Here is a 17,861-nt window from a genome sequence, read left to right as displayed (position 1 = left end):
GGGGGGGGGGGGGGGGGGGGGGGGGGGGTGGAGACGGTGCATACAGAGGGTACCGTAATGTAGCGTGTAGCTCAGGGGATCACCTTCACTACAGTAGCAATCTCAATAGGGCTTTTTTCGGGGGAGGGCTTATTTTAGAGGAATCTTACACAGTAAGGGGAGGGCTTATTTTCGGGATAGGTCTTATTATCAGGGAAACACGGTAGCTGCCCCATGAAAATTTTCTATACCAATGAAAGCACAGCTCCAATTTCTATCCCTATCCCTCTCCTTATTTAAAAGCAATGTTAAATGTCACCATCAATTCAATGGTCTAGGGATATAGAGGTTTTATGCATCTAAGAAAGAAACAACTTATGATCTAAACAGTTTGACTTGAACTATAGGCTTTATTACCAGCATGATTAGGGTAGCCCCCTGAGTATATGGTAGAGGTTCTAGGGCACCTTATTTGAATAGACACTTAATGTTTTCTTACTTTCCCCCCTCATACCAACACACATATTTCTAGGTTTTAACAATTTGGTAAATTGTTTAGATAACAAGAAAATTATTTTCTCTTTAAGGAAAAAAAATCCATGGAAAACCTGTTGACAGTTTCCTGTAGCTATGCCTCTCAAATAGAATGAGTGCCAATTTCAAGACTGTTTTGTGCTCCTCCCCCCCCTTCTGACAATGGACAATAAGTTCTCTGTTGAAACCATATTATACATTCACAATACAGCTTCCATGAGTATTAACTATATGCTTCCTAAAAACCTTGAGGTGTATCTTTATTGATTGTTCATGCATACTACCAGAAATTGACTGTTCTTGCACATGTGGGCATTTATGAGTAATAATAACAAGAGTTTATTAATACTATTGCTGTTGCTATAGTGTTATTCAGATACATTTTGTGCATATTTTTTTAAATTAGGCTTTCCTGTTAGGTAAATATTTAATGTTCCTTCCTTCAAATCTTCACATTACCAAGCATAAGGTCAAAGTAACCCTTCACAGTCTAAGTAGGCATTGGCATATCTGAACTGACCTGAAGATACTATAGAACTTACCTTTCCTGTGTCCTATATTATTTTTTGTCAAGAGTTCACTGCCTGAGGGTTATGGGCATCACATTAAAATTAGAAGCTGCTCCATTAATTTCTATTATAGAGAATGCTACAGTTTTATTGACCAGATCCTTGGTTGGCACCATAATAAATGTCTGATTTGATTCGGACAAAAGACACTCTTGGAAGATTTTGCCATGAAATAAATATCTGAGGAGATACAATAACATGTTTAAAAAATGCAGTCCAAAGAGTCATGATGCCACAATATAAATAACATGAGGTCCCTAATATACTTTTGATTCCATTTGTGAAATTAACTCTACAAATGTACCCAAAGTCTTAGTCTTAGGTGAAGTAGAAAAAAATAAATAATCTTACTCTGGCAAATGTTTGAGCTCAGCAAGCATTACCTTATGACTGCATTCTCTTTGCTTCAAAAAAGAAGCAAAGTTGCACCAAATAACAATCCTAGTGCATTGACTGGCTGACACTAAGTTAATCACTAGTCCCAAAACAAACATTTTATGAGGAGGATTTGTTTAGTTTCTAGGGAATCAACTATATTAAACTGCTTACTGGGAATACTTGACAGTAGACTTTCACTGCCATGTTACCAAAATTTCATCTTTATTATCAAAAATGATGCCATGCGACTTAACAAGAAATCCAGGTAGGCTGTCAATATCACAATCTTTTTTTCTTCCTTCTCCCTAACTATACCCTAACATAAATCACTGCTGCTGAGTGTCACAGTACTAAAAATGTAGTGTACAAAAGAATAACAATAACAGTATAAAAAGTTATATTGCTCAATTAGGATATGTGGGATGCTTGTATAAAATATGTGGCTTCAATGAATAGTGTTGGTGATTCCATAAAAGTATTATTATAAAGAAATTCATTAAAGTTTTAAGGAAACCTTTACTTGGCTTCTTCATGAAAATGTATATTAATTGCATTTCACTAATTAAAATTGCAAATTAGTTCTCAACCTACAAAACAAAGAAACTTTATTACCTCTACTAGTACAGAAAGCTAAGCTTTTCAAATGTAATCTTGACAATGGGCATTTTTATTCTCAGTAACCCCTTCTCCTGATAGATTTGTTCATTATCTTTGATGTCACATTCACAGAGATTATAATTAGTGAGTTTGCACAGGAAAAAGAAGTTTCTCCTGCTGGGACCCCCTTTATTTTCTGGAATCTGTTGGTACTTCTCCAGGTTAAGGAATTTCATGGTTCCAGAGTTGGAAAATCAGACAATCATGAGTGAAACATGTCTCCTTCCTAAAAACACTTGGTCTTCCTTTAGTATCCATGGGCTTTCCTATTGCAATCATTGAAACAACTCAGACATAACATGATTTGATTCTGATAATAATATTCCAAATTATCTTGATGCAAAAGGAATAAAAGAAGAGAAATGAGTACAAGAGTAAATTATCTTTAAATACCAGAAGAAAGATCCATAATAATTCTTGACTTGATCAATTAATACTGTGACAAAAAAAAATAAGATTTCGTTCTCATAAAAGACAGATTTGAAAAAATATTTTCTGGAAATGCAAAAGAGGTTTTAAAGTGAGTTCATGCAACTAATCATCTTTTAAATGTAATGGAATCTTTTAAATCTAATGATAACTTCAAAGAATGCATGCTCCATGTTATAAAAGATCACCCCACAACAGTTCTGTTGCAAGGCCAGGAAGGATAGTGATAAGTACAGTAACAATGATAAAAACTGCTGACTTTTATTTAATGATCTATAGGAAACAAAGTATTTTATATTCATCATATAAGAACAATCAAATTAAGGACATCTCTACATATTCACGGTGAATTGACTAGCTACATCAATAGAAAAGGTGGGATTCAGTCATCCAGATGGTGTTGTATTTTTGTTTTATTTTCTTCCTTTTAGGGAAGGGGTACATGTTATCAACTACAGAAAAGAAAATCAATCACAATGCATCTGTCTTGGAGGTGATGTGAAGGGTGATTATGAAGGGCAGTAAATAAAGTATTAATAAGATGGTAACCTAAGGATTAAATATAAAGCTGTTTGAGCTGAAAATTTTTTTATAATATATATAGCAGTATTCCTCTCTTAGCAAACATATTATGCCAAACATACTTCAGTATTTGTTTAATGATTTAGGTTGAATTTATTCTTTAAAATCATTACTTTGAATATCAGTTAGAATTGGTCACTGTATATTAGTAAAAAAAAAATGTAGAGCACTGGAGTTGAATCTGTACTATATTGACCCCAAAACATTCTCTTAAATTAATAAAGAAAAGAGAAATCAAGCCTTGATAGCATTTTCATCTTCTCTCCTAAAATTCAAAAACAGGATAAAAAATCCAGGTAGTGTTTTACGATATATATAGAGGTTCCCACCCCACTTCCCCCTTACCAAAGTGTTTGAAAATAAGCCATTTCAGGGAGAAACAACGTTTAGACAAAACATGCTACAGAATACAGAGAGCTTTGAAGTTTGAGGCCAGCAAGAGTTATTGTAGTTATAGGAAGATTGAAAGACATCTACATTTAGTTTTGCTTTTCACTAGATTGAGGCTAAGTTGAGAAGGACACATCAAAACAAGGGCTTTATTGTGAAAACAACAGAGAAAGGCAAAAAAAATGTGATTTTTTAGTAGAAAAACTGAAACTGCACAGTAGTTTAACCAATAGTGTATTTGAAAGTGGCTGGGACATTAGGTAACACTGTGTTCTACAAAAAGAATCCATAGCTATAAACTACAGGACTGCATTACCCCACTATTACTTGTAAAATATCTCAGTGTTTGCAAAGCACTGTTCTTAAAACTATGCACTGACGTCAACAGTATAAGCATTATTATCCCTGTTTTACATACAAGTTAACTGGGGTTCTGAGAAGCTCAGTGACATTCTTGCCTCTGCTCACATATCTAGGAAGGAGCTAAGGTGGGATTCCAACCCTAGACCCCTGATTCCTTGCCATTTCTTCTTATTGGGTCATGTTCAGTCTTTTCCATTTTGTACACACAGGAAGAGTGACACCAACATCAGTATCATCTTCAAACTTTAAAAAATGCCAAGGGAAACATTATCATGATGATCTTAAGAAGAATAACAGAATTCATGATAGAATGGCATGTACTATTATGGAATACCATGTCAAATCCCTTATTTTAGGAGATACTATTGAAACTGTGGTAGGAAATCTAGAAACTAATAGTATGTTAGAATATATAGTAGAGCTAAAATATATAGCATATATTATATATATGGATATATAGTAGAGTTCGAATATATAGAAAAGACTGATCAATATTACAAAGGTACAAAAGGGTAGAGATAAAATTATCAACTCATAAGTGATAGAAGTAGCCTTGGTAGTCATTCAGGTTATAAATGGAACATGTAAATTATACACCTAAGGAAGAGACAAATTTTTAATTTTTTATTAGTGACATAATAGAAGAGGAATAAAATCAAGGTACATTCACTCATATTCACATTTTAAAACAAAGCAGATTGACACCACTATTTTTTATCAAATAAAAAATGCATAAATATTAATTTTCCAAATGAAGTATCAATGATTTCAAAGAAATAAAAGTGCGAATATAGTTATACCATTAATGCAAATAAATAAAACTGTCATGGAAATATGTCAGAATCTAGGAAGTGACTGATTTTTAAAATGCATTTAATTTCATATCCATGTCAAGGTTCTATAGGATAGCTTAACAGAACATCAAGTTATTTGTTAATAATATTCTTTTCCAACATTTAGAGTATACACCATATTTTACTCATCTCAAAAAGTGAATATATTCTACTTCCTAGATTCCAAAACAAGCTACATTATTTTGTTCTCCTACTTGAAAATATGTAAAAAAGATGCCTTTAAAAATTTCTTTGTCATTCATAAAAAGAGCTATGTCATGAGATGATAAATATTTGTTTCTATTTCTTGGTATTTGTAGATTATGTTGAAAAAGGGCTCAGGCTAGGCTTAGATGAGCAGTCACCTCAGGTCTAAAACCCACTGAGGCACAGCAAGAAACATTCTTTTTTAATGCACATGTTTTTTGATGCTAGAAGATTTCACTTTCCATAGCACTTTGCTATTTATTTTGTGATATCGAGTCCTATGTGGTATAAGAAATATTCAAAGCCTAGCATAAAGAGAAACACACAGGGGTCACAGTTTTTAAATGTAGTAGTATACAATTTTCAAACCTTGCCTAAGGCTCAAAAATGCCTTATCCCAGCTCTAAGCAAATATGCTTTTGTACAGAATAGACTCAGAGGCTGGGGACAACATTGTTAGGCTCTTTGATAATTCATTAGCTCTACACACTTATATAACACCTAGCTAGTCTAATTCTTTTTAAAATGTATAATTACAAATTTTCATAGATAGTCATGTGACTGTAGACATGTATGTGACTAGGAGGAAAAGATGCTGTTATTTATTTTTCTAATTTATGAAGTTTTAAATACTCAAAATGGGAATTCCCCTACGATTTATAATTTTCATTTGAATATAATATAAATTAAAAAAACAATTTTCACTTGCTTATACATATCTTAAATTACATGTAATTTAGAGGAAACAAAAGCAGCTATGTTATTTTTGTGCATAATATGTATTTTTATATATTTACAGTTTGCTACCTTTCATTTACAGTCTTTATAATGACTAATTTTGTTGCAGAATCATACACCTACAGATAGTGAGACATATACTGAGATGATGAAATGGGAAAGTAGGCCAAGTCTGATAGGTTTTTTCCCTCTTTTTCTCTATCTTCAAATGAGGTAGATAGATTATAGATTGATGATAAATGAGAGAGGTGGAAGAAGGGGAAAGTGGGAAGAGAGAGAGGGAGAGAGAGAAGAAGAAGAAAAAGGAGGAGGAGGAGGAGAAAGAGGAGAAGGGAAGGAAGGTGAAGGACAGAGTAGGAGGAGGTGTGGAGGGGGGAAGAGAAAGAGGGAAGGGAGAGAGAAAGGGAGAAGGAAAGAAAGAGAGAGGGGGGAAGACAGAGAAGGGGATGGGGAGAAATAGAAGGAAGAGGATGGGGAGAAAAAAGGGGATGGGGAGAAATAGAAACAGGGAGGCAGACAGAAAACTTGGGGAGGGAGAAGGGGGGATGGAAAATACTTTGAAATATGACTGCCTGACTTATTCATGTGTATGTGTAGTATGTAGTACAACCTATAACCAAGTGGGGGAAAAGGCAACTCTTGCATTTTTCCAAGTTGGTGAACTAAGTAAAATGCCTGCTTTACATAGAACAAAAGCAGATAAATGCAACAAAACTAGAAGAAAATTGTTCATCTTCTGTTAAGATTTACTGTCAAGATTAAGCCTGAGAAATGGAAGTGTACATATTTATCTTTTTAAAAAACTAAATGGAAGTACTTGAGCCAGAAAGGTTAAAAATGGCTCAGGGAACAACTGCACTAAGTAATGTTTTAGGACCTTGATTTATGCAACAAGTTCAGTTCTATAATGAGCAAAACTGCTAATCAGTGCCCACAGATATTAGATAATAAATTCAAGAGGACCAAATGGATGTTTTCAACAGAGCAACCACCAGCTTAATGATTTAATTAATCTAAACATGCAAAAAAGTCTTGCTGGTTCACATTTGTTTAGCACATGACATGTTAATGGAGATAAAACTGCTTGGGGTGGGGGGGAAGGCCAGTGGTGTTCATAAATTTAAAATGTGATTTGGGGGCAAAAGACACAATTTCCAGAAGCTACACAGATTCTTCATAAGAAACTCATCAGGGACTTGAAAGAACAAGAGCTTATAATTGGCCAGGTAATATTTCACCTTACATGGCAGAACAGAAATTGCTTTGATTAGTACAGCATATCTATGGAATTGCTATGCAACTCAGACCTACAGAGAACCAAAGTGCCTTATAATTAGCTGAATGTTAGCCACCATAGGCACCCATGGCCACCCCCACAGGCTATAGAATGACAACATTTCATTTTTTATTCTGTTTATCAAACTGGGGTCTTAATGGCCACTTGATCTTTTTATTTTTTTTTTTATGAAATCAGCTCTATAAACTCATTTCCCATAAGATTTTAAATAGATATCAGAAAAGAACCTATGTTTCTATGTTTTCAAATCAAAGATTTTTTTGCTGTTGCTGTTATTTTGAAACCCAAACTGTTATTTCATTATCATATGGAACTGCCAGTGAGAAAACTCTCCCTGTTTATGAATATGTACCTACTTTGTAACTTCTGGTCTTGAGAGTGTGCTAGGACACTAAAAGGTTAAATGACTTACCCAGAGTCATACAGACTTTATCTGTCAGAGACTAGGTGTCCAGATTCTATGACTGTCTCAAAACTCACTATACAATACTGCCTCTCAATCAATGTATTAAAAAAAAAAAAGTAAAGGCCACATAAGTGAAATATCCCCAAACTTTTACAGCAAAAGATATTTTAATATATCCACCAATGGCCCAATCTTATGGAGAAATTAATGATATTTATAGGCTATTCAAAATACTGAATCTTATATTTTTTTAGCCTTCTTGCAATTGGGTCACTATACAACTGTATAACCTATATAGTTAGCTTTTGGAACTAACATATATCTTTAGACAGCAAAAAGAAGCCCTGACTCAAATTAGTATATCTGTAAATAGAGTAAATCATAATAAAAATAATGCAAATATAGAAAATGTATGTCTCATATATATGCATATATATAAGATATGTGTATATGTATGTATACATAACATGTGTATGCGGATATATGTGTATATACATATATTTAAGAGCTTATAGATTATATTGATACCAAATTTTAATTGGAAAATTATCTCTTACCTTATTAGCAGTAGATGTAACAAATGTTCTACAAGAGTATCTTTTCAATGAGCCTATACTTAAATTCATCTGTACTGAGCAAGAATAGATGACAAATTCAACTGATAATGCTAAAATAACTCTCCAGAGGCTATATCATTTAACAATGTGCTTGCCACTCTTGCTAATTTGGCTCATCATGGGTATATATTGATTAAATTATTTTCACAGTCAACACATTTATTATACCAATTCACTAAATGTATTATATATGTGTATATGTATGCTGTTAGATATAATTAAGCCCCAAACTACATAAAGTAAAGCAAATAATTTTCTAAATCAGTACCATTTCATCTTCTGTTTCACTTAACAGAATAACCTTTGTATATACATTAGTTTTGTTGGGGTGGTTTGTTTTTTCCATCAATGTCTTTAGTGAATACCATTTCCCTTTTAATTGGATATCTGTCACAAGAGTTTAGTATTCTGGCTAGTTCATATGCAGAAAGGCCAAAGCTCAGATCCTCATTCTTATCACACAGATTTTACAGGTCACCTAGAGAGAGAAGCATATACTCACATTAAAGTTGAACAGTAGGAGAGAGCAGTCAAAACCCATCAACTCTAGAAGCTACAACTAACATTGTATGAAGGGGATTATTGACTACAGAACTATATCCAAAGAGAGTTAAATGTAAATAGAATGGCATTCACTCCTTGCTGAAACAGATCATAGTCAAGATCCAATTATGACTGGGTTGAAATATTCTTTGGTTCTTGTTTGGAACTTTGGACCTAGATTTGTTTGAATACTACATTATTTGACGCAATAGGTTTTCCTAATCTCTACTGGACTTCAGGAAGTATTTGGTTGCAATTTTCAATAGAAGACTCGCCAAGATATAATTTTTGTAAGTAGCTAGACTTCAGGTCCAATATTGATAATTCAATGAATTATAATTTTTTTTACTTGTTTTAAAGAAAATTAACTATTTATAAAAAACATTCAGATAAGTATAATTCACCAGCTTTGATATTATTTACCTGGAAACTTTATAGAATCTAGAATAGTATTACACACCAGGAAATATGTTCCCACTATCAAAACAAAAAAAAAAAGAAGAAATAAACAAAGAAAGAAAGATCTCTAAACAGTCAAAATGGACACTTTACTCAATTTAAGTTTTTATATCTCTTATATGTTTAAAGAATTATTTTAAATATTGGGGTTCTAAAGCTGAAACATAATACATTCACTAATTCAACCAGCATTTACTAAGTCCCAGGTACTATGCTAGGCTAGAAATACAAATATTAAAACAAAACAATCTCAGTCCTTGAGAGATACATATGCCATTTAAGGGGGAAAAGCATGAATATAGATAAGTAAAAGTAACATATATTTTTAAAAATATGAAGTAACTTTTCAGAGGATCAGTAGAACCCTCTTGTAGAAGATGAAATTTGAGTTGAACAAAGCTCATATACCTTACTTATCAGGAGTCCTAACTCAGAGCTTACTTATTCTTACTATTGTAAAATTCTAACAAGCTCATTTTGTTTTGTGAAATAAATTTTATGGGTGTCCTTTGCTTTTTTTATATTACCTATATTCTTCTCTTATCCTTCCCAGGAGAGCTATTCCTTATTTTGATGAAGAAAAAAGAGTGAAAGGAATAAAAACTTTATTTTGTTAACATAAGTTTTTAGGGATATATATTTTTCCAATATGAATGTTTAGGTTTATTCCAGAAGTTTTGGCATATCTTCTTAACAGTTATTGGTTGTTTCTATTATTTGTTCTTTGATTATATGCATTTAAGCCTGTTATTTGCTTATATTGCCTAAATTGCTTATGTTTTTATTGCATTATGATCTGTAAAAAAAAATGCGTTCAATATTTCTGCCTTTTACATTCCTTTGCTATTTCTCTGTATCCTAAAACATGGTCTATTTTTAAAAGTAATACTTGTTTTTGATTGCTACATATATTCTTCAATGCTACCATTTAACACTAACATTTATAACAGTTTAGTTACACATTGTCATTTTTGTTTCTCTTTGATGGAAGAAGACTATTACATTGTCCCAATATTATTGCTTTCAAAGTTTGTAGCTTGTTTTTAAAGCAAACAGCTCATTATTAGAGTTTGCATCTCCTATTGTATTACTATAGGGAACTGTGTCAAGGAAACTTCCTTCACCAATGTAGATTGGTAACTGCTCTGTATCTTATAGTCCTAGAGAGATGTTCTGTGTAACTGAGAGGTTGTGACTTACCCAGGCCAACATATCTGGTATATATTTGAGGAGGAACTTGAAGTTAGGTCCTCCTGACTCTGAGGCTAGCAACCTGCCTGAGATGCTTTCCTCTGGGACCCAAATGGAAAAGTCACTTCATTTTGCTTGATTTCATTTTTCTCAGGAGTAAAATGAAAAGGTTGTAGTAAATGACTTCTGAAGTCCCTTCTAGAACCATATCTATGATCCTATGACCCACTTTCAAGAAAGCATATTAAAAGAGAAGTCTAGTGCTATTTCAGAATCACACTGACAACTATGAGAAAAGATATTTCATAGGTGGACAGAAAAAGGAGAAATAGAAAAAAATATTAAAAGAGACAAAAGAATTGAGAAAGCAAAATATCTGGAAGTATTTAGCATATTTAGCATTTAGTCTTAAATAGAGCCTGAAGATATCACTGAAGCATTCAATTGATGTTCATAATGATTATCTGAATCATCAAAACTTTAAATCATTTTGAGTTGGTAGATTCTATTTACATAACATCATAAATATATTATTATTAATGATCATAATACATTTTTAAAATATTTTAAAAATTTAAAGTGGTAATCTTTTAGAATTTAAATATATAAGGATTATATCATCAACAGTCTGAAAGCTCCAGATTGCCTCAGTTTTTTTGTATATAACTTAAATAACCAGATCCTATGATAAACCAAAAAAAAATCACTTGGGGTACATTTTTGGAAACAGACATAAGAACTGATGCTCAAAGAAGAAGATATCCTAGTATTCCCAACCAAACTCTAAATGTCTTCTTTTGCTCTTAGAATTATGCTGTTAATTCATGCTTTAACGTTTTTTCTCCTAACATGTGTTACATGAGCCTTGTATGACTAGCACACTTGTCCTACCTTCTGGCCTTGTCACAGAACACCAGGGCTGCTTTAAATCTAGTCTTCCTTCAGATAACTTGAAGCTCTTTTTAAATCCATATATATATATATATATACATGTTGAGACAAAATATATTCTTTTACATCCATACTTTCTATGTCTGCTTACCCCATAAACAAATTTCAGAACAACAAATAAAGAGGTCACTTCTGATGATGTATCCTTATAGGGAGACCGATTTTGGGAAATTTGGGTAGGAGGAAGAAATATAGATTTGAGACTTGGTCTGGGTATATTCTTTTCTCTTATTCAGGTCTTCTATACAAACTCTCAGTAAAGCTATTTAACCCTTTCTTTTGACATAAAGTGGAGACTACATAGCAGAAGGGATACTCGATTCTATACCTAGTTTGGTCATTAACTAGTTCGGTGACCTTGATCAAGTCACTCAAAGTTCTCTGGGTTTCAGTTTCCCCACCTGGAAAATGAAACAGCAGGCTTCTTAGATTATCTCTAACGTACCTTCCAGCTCTAGAGGTTTATAGTTTTATAATTCTAAGTAAATAATAACTTCTAAGGCTGCTGGATTAAAATTAGAATTCTAATTAAAAGTCACACTTTCTATTCTATTTATCAATTTTTCATAATTTGTTGTTCCTGAGTTGTTTCAGTCTTCTCTGACTCTTTGTGAACCTATTTGAGGTTTTCTTAGCATAGATATTTGGAAAGGTTTGTCATTTCCTACCGTAGTTCATGTGACAGAAAAGAACTGAGGCACGTCCTCCTGACTATCCGCTGTGCTACCTTGTTGCCCAAGTATAAAAATTAAGCTATTTATAATCATATACCTGCTTGTACATATTTTCTAGCTAGAATCTTCAATTCCTTCATATTCCCTTAAGTGTAGAAGGACAGCTCTTATAGCCTAGAAAACCTACAATGCAAACTTAGTTTTCTATACATAAGAAAGCATAGAATTGACACTATGAAACATGTCTCTGTAGTGATAGTTTAACAACCCCACCAACAGATATTCAACAACCAAATCAACTGAACAAAATAGCAAACGTTAAGAAATGTTTCTTTTCTACCTAAATGACAATTCTCTAATTAGCAGCTATACATCAATAATTTATTATTAGGACAGCAATTGAACAATGTTGTGACCCAAAAATATATCACTCTAGACAAAATTGGTTATGGGTCTTTCCAAACTTAGCTAGATTGGTGCTTTTTTGATGCTGTTGAGTCATTTCAGTCATGTCTGACTCTTTGTAATCTCATTTGGAATTTTCTTGTAAAAGATGCTGAAGTGGCTTGCCGTTTCCTTTTCCAGTCCATTTTATAAATAAGAACACTGAAGCAATACGGTTAAGTGACTTGCTCAGGGTCACACAGCTAGTGTCTGAGGCTGGATTTTCACTCTGGTCTTCCTGACTCCAGTCTCAGCATTCCATCCACTGTGTCACCTAGCTGTCCCAAACTGGTCCTTAGACACCAGATAGTTTGTCCTTCACTAGACTCTACCACAGCTTGCCCTCTGCAGGCAAAATCGAGTATTGCCTTTATTCTATAACCAGTTACCAAAATAGGTTATTTAGTGGAATACCCTTAAATTAACTTTTTCCCCACTGTGGTCAACATTTAGCGACTTGCAGAGAAATTAGGTTGTTTAGTGGAATACCCTTAAATTAACTTTTTCCCCACTGTGGTCAACATTTAGCGACTTGCAGAGAAATTCCCTTAGGAATTTCTAAGGGAAGCTAGACATAAGTGAGTATTCTTATCACTCTTCCATTATTGTTTACCTTAGTAAAGTAAACATTAGTAAGCGGCTATTGGTAACAGTGAATCTAATGGCTCAGGTCAGACTTCCTCAATCTCCACCTGATTGATGCATATTAGCTTTTCATGAAATTTGGTACTTCTAAGGAGTCAGTGAGATGGGAGAGGAAAGGACTGATGAGAGCTGAAGGATCTAAACAGGTTAGGTAACTCACACTGAATTCACTGTTAACAATTACAAAGGTAATGTAGCAGAAGATGCATGTCTAGAAAGCTTAAATAAAATGATAATGACATTTACATAGTGCTTTAAAATTTACCAAGGGTTTTACTCACAACCTGGTAGGAAGCCCAAGTATTATTACCCTCATTTTACAAACAAGGCAATTGTCTCAGGGAAGTTAAATGGCTTGCCTATAGTGACAAATGAGTAAGTGGTACATGTTCCTTTCTCTATAACGTTAAAATCCTTTTCACACTATATGATGAATCCTCTATTATGATGTTTTTTTAAGATATGCTACCCCTTCCTAATCTACCTGTTCAGGGACCCTGGTATAGGATACAGCAAAAAGAAATAGGCAAAAATTGCAACACATGGAAATACTGATAAAAGGAATGTTAATACATTAGGATGTGTCCAGTGGAGAGCAACGTGAATAATTTAGGACTGAAAAATAGTACCTAAGAAGGAAACCAAAATAAAGGAAAAAAATTTGGCTAAGATGTGTTTTAATGAGCCTGATTATATGAGTGTCTGTGTTATTTTTTCTTGAGAGTTATGCAAATTTGAAAATTGCTTTTGATTTTTTTTTAAATAGCAAAACACTGCTTTTACCTGAGGCTATTTTCTATAAGCAGTTTCTGAAAAATGATAAACAAATATCTCATATTTGTGTAACTGAGTTTTCTTCCTGAAATACACCATCCTGAAGTGCCAATATTAAAGTGTAACCTGATAATCTCTGGTTCACTACTCACCATGCAATGATTCCTTTTTGCAGCATGACACAGAAAGAATTTAAAAGCTATTTTGATATATCCCTAGTGAAAATATTTTCTTCATTTCCTTAGCATTTCTCATCTTAGATAATATGCTCAATGGATATGGATATATACCCATATTCAGAGAGAGAGAGAGAGAGAGAGACAGAGAGACAGAGAGAGAGAGAGACAGAGAGAGACAGAGAGAGAGAGAGACAGAGAGAGAGAGAGAGAGAGAGAGAGAGAGAGAGAGAGAGAGAGAGAGAGAGAGAGAGAGAGAGAGAGAGAGAGATGACCCCAGTAACACAAAAAGGCCTTGAAAAAGGGAAGGATTTAACCTGGAGATACATATGTGTGTGTGTGTTTATATGTGTGTGTATGTGTGTATGTGTATATATATAAAATTGATGCTGAGTAAGGAGTGCAGAGCCAGGAGAACACTGTACACAATTACAGACACAATGTATCTGTGATGACTAACTTTAATAGACTGGGCTTCTTTCAGCAACGCAAGGCTATAACACAACCCCAAAAGACTTATGATGGAAAGGGCTATTCACGTCCAGAGAAAGAATTACAGAGTCTGAATGCAGATGGAAGCAAACTACTTGCTCTCTATCTCTTTTGTTTTCTTTTGTTTCTTCTTTCTCGTTGTTTATCCCATTAGTTATAAGTCTTCTTTACAACTTGACACGTTTCATGTGAAGGTATTTGTAGAACCAATATCAGATTGCATGCACCATGGGTGGTAGGGAGAGGTGGTTAGGGGGAAGGGGAGAAAATTTGGAACTCAAAAGCTTGTGGAACTGAATTTGTAAAGTAAAAGTAAGTAAATAATTTAAAAGGGAAGGATTTAATAGATGGTTATTCATTACTACCAAAAGGTCCCCTTTTTTTCCTACCAAAAAATAGCTTCTTCTTTATATAGCAACTCTAGACAATAAAACTCATTAGTCTATTAGTCAGATTTTTCTACTTCTCTTTGTACCTTTCTACTCTTCCAATTTCACTGATATTTCAAAAAAGTCAAAGCAGCATTCAGAAATTTATGAGTAAAGTGAGAAGTGTAAAAGAAAAAGAAAACACAGCAACAAAAAACTAGCTCTGCCTGGATTACAAAAGCATCTTTTACACAGAACAGAATGACTAATTATGATGTTTTCCTGTTCTCAGGCTAACTCAGTGTTAAGAGTGGATAACAGGACCATACCATTAGAGCTAGAAGAAATCTCCCATAAATTGTTTGGTGAAAAAATTCCTAGTTTTGTAGAAGACAGTGCTCTCAATTGAACAGAAAATTCCTCAGGACAGTAACTAGCTTTCATTTTTGTCTATATATCCCCAAAACCCAGGTAGAGTTGCTGGCACATACTAAGCACATTAAGAATTCTTATTATATCTTATTAAAATGTCTGATGGTTTACTACTACTTTTTAAAGAGAGAAATGATAGTTTTTCCCTTCATATACAAAGTATTTCAATTTAAGCCTTTTGGATTTGATGGCATAGTAGTTATGCAATTCAAAAATAGGATGGAACTACTGTATTCAGGCTGACAGCAGCTGCTGCATCAATCTGCTACATTCTTCAAAGTCTTTAACTGGGCCAATATGATGGAGGACAGAGTGTTAAATATCATGTATAAGTTCCCAGAAGTATTTGAACACTGGGGGAATTTAATATCAAATGTATAAATATGTTTTCTCAAAGTTAGGCACCCTAAATTTATATTGGATGATTCAAAAATAAGAATATAAAAATTCTAGGACAAGTTGGTTTACACATGAAAAATAATGCAGGACGTTATTTTGTGTTTATGATATATATTGCCATTTTTCCAATGACATTTTCTTTTATCCTAGGGAAAATTTTTTTTCTTGACTGTGCATATTTTGTATAATTATTATTTTTTCGAATATATGTTTCAAGGGGAGTAGGAAGAAGAGAAAAATTATTCATTAATTGAAAAGAAATTTTGATTTTAAAACACTTGAGTTTTATGTTATTACTTCCAATGAGTGAATTTCTTCAGTTTCTTTGTACCCAGTTGGAAAAAAAATACATAAACTAATTCTACTAATATGTCATTTATTCTAATTTTGTATAAGTAAATCATAAAAGGTGTAATTCCTCTTTACTCATAATTGTGAAATTGCACTAATAACAATATAGAACACAAGTAAAGTTACCTATAATTCAATCTCCACTGTCTTCACATTTTATAAGCAATAATAATCAGAATTAGAATCATGTCTGACATTAATAGATAAATCTAAAAATACAAGAATTTCTTCAACAAATAGGTCATAGGATTACAGATTTAGAGATGAAAGGGACGTGAGGGACCTTCAAGTTCAACCTCATCATTTAAAATAATATTTTGAAGAAACCATAAAGTTCACAATTTTTTAATTTTTCCAGACAAGCCAACTTTTATGTAGTAGTAGTTCTTTCTGAATATCTGTTATTTTTTTTTAACTGAAATTATTCTTAAGACCCAAGGGGTATTCTAATTTACTTGAGAATACAACCTTCACTTTTTATATTTCTTTCTTTGTTATAAAATTATAAGGAACAAAAGAGAGAAAATATACAATTCTATTTTTCACTGTTTTCATAAGTAATTCTTTTTCAAGGCACATGTGGGGATCATTTGCATGTTTCTATGAAGTTGTATCCTAACAAAATAGTGCCTTATATTTGAAGTGTCTTTATAACTGGGGTTACAGTACTATATTCATAAGACAAGAACGCTACAGAGAGTAAAATATTCTGTACATATAGCTCTGGAATAGAATGAAGAATTTCTTGGTTTTATTGCCAATGATTCTAAGAATTCTTTGTGTGACTCAGAAAATTGCTATACATATCTGTGGTTGCTTTTCTCTTTTGCAAAGAAAAGCTAATTATACTTGTTAAATGTTCAACTCAAAGCCTGCTATGAAGATTGATGACATCTTCTTAAAATCTATTGTTGTCTATTATGGAGAGTACCTAGGAAGGAAGAAGAAAATACTAGACCAGATCTTGCTGATAAGTCAGACCACAGGTTAGCCTGCTACTTAAAGAAGCAAATGATGTCTATTTCTATGCAGCATGTTGGCTAATTTACCAGATGTACATAGTAAAAATGGGTAAAAAAAATGGGCTTTCAGAGCAGCTAGGTGGCGCAGTGTATAGAGCACCGACCCTGGAGTCAAGAGGAGCTTAGTTCAAATGTGGCCTCAGACATTTGATACACTAATTAGCTGTGTGACCTTGGGCAAGTCACTTAACTTCAATTGCCCTGCCTTCTCCCTTCCAAAAAAAAAGGTTTAAAAAAATGAACATTCTACATTAGTTAATTAATTGTTTCATTGTGATGTTAACTCTGTGGATTGTGTTATCTTGGCAATTAGGATAAAAAGTCAAACTTCCTAGATGTTGATGATAATAATCACAAAAAGACTACCCAGAACATATTAATATGTACATAGCTATGTTTAAAGGTCAGTTAGGTAGTGCAGTGGATAGAGCACTGTAATCAGAAAGATTTCTCTTCATGACTTCAAATCTAGCATCAGACACTTACTAATTGTGTGACCTTGGGAAAGTCACTTAACCCTGTTTACCTCAGTTTCATATCTGTAAATATGGAGAAGCAAATGGCAAACCACTCTAGAATCTCTGCCAAGAAAATCCCAAATGGGGTCACAAAGATATAACAAAATAATGATTAAATAATAACAGTTCTATTTAAGAAACTAAACCAAAAGTGAAGTTCCCATTAAGAGTCACAAGTACTGAAGCTCTTGCAGCAAGTAAAATTATTTAGTGAGCAGCACAGAATATGCAATATTTGAATGTTTCTCCATCTTCTGCCTTTATACCTGTGCTCAAAGTACAGGTGGTTGCATTCCTAGAAGGAAAGGAAAAGGGGGGGAGGGGTACACTAAGGGCATACTTCTACAGTGTTAAGGTTATCAAAAAGAATGCAAAGGAAGATGAGAGCTGGAGTGAGGAGACAAGGAATGAAGGAAGAGAAGGGAAGAAGGGAGGAAGCTGGG

General features: G+C 33.4%; 1 protein-coding gene across 1 annotated transcript in view; it reads right to left on the bottom strand.

The window, feature by feature from the left end:
- Positions 1-17,861, bottom strand: part of LOC138142440 (protocadherin-9-like) — a 402,987-nt gene that overhangs the window by 341,968 nt on the left and 43,158 nt on the right. The gene's annotated exons all lie outside the window — the stretch shown is intronic.

Source organism: Petaurus breviceps, unplaced genomic scaffold, assembly GCF_028583685.1.
Source record: "Petaurus breviceps papuanus isolate PSGF00001 unplaced genomic scaffold, PetGlider_PUasm1.0 90579, whole genome shotgun sequence".
Classification (NCBI taxonomy): domain Eukaryota; kingdom Metazoa; phylum Chordata; class Mammalia; order Diprotodontia; family Petauridae; genus Petaurus; species Petaurus breviceps.
Note: the sequence above shows the minus strand (reverse complement) of the source record. Positions and strands in the feature narration are given on the sequence as shown.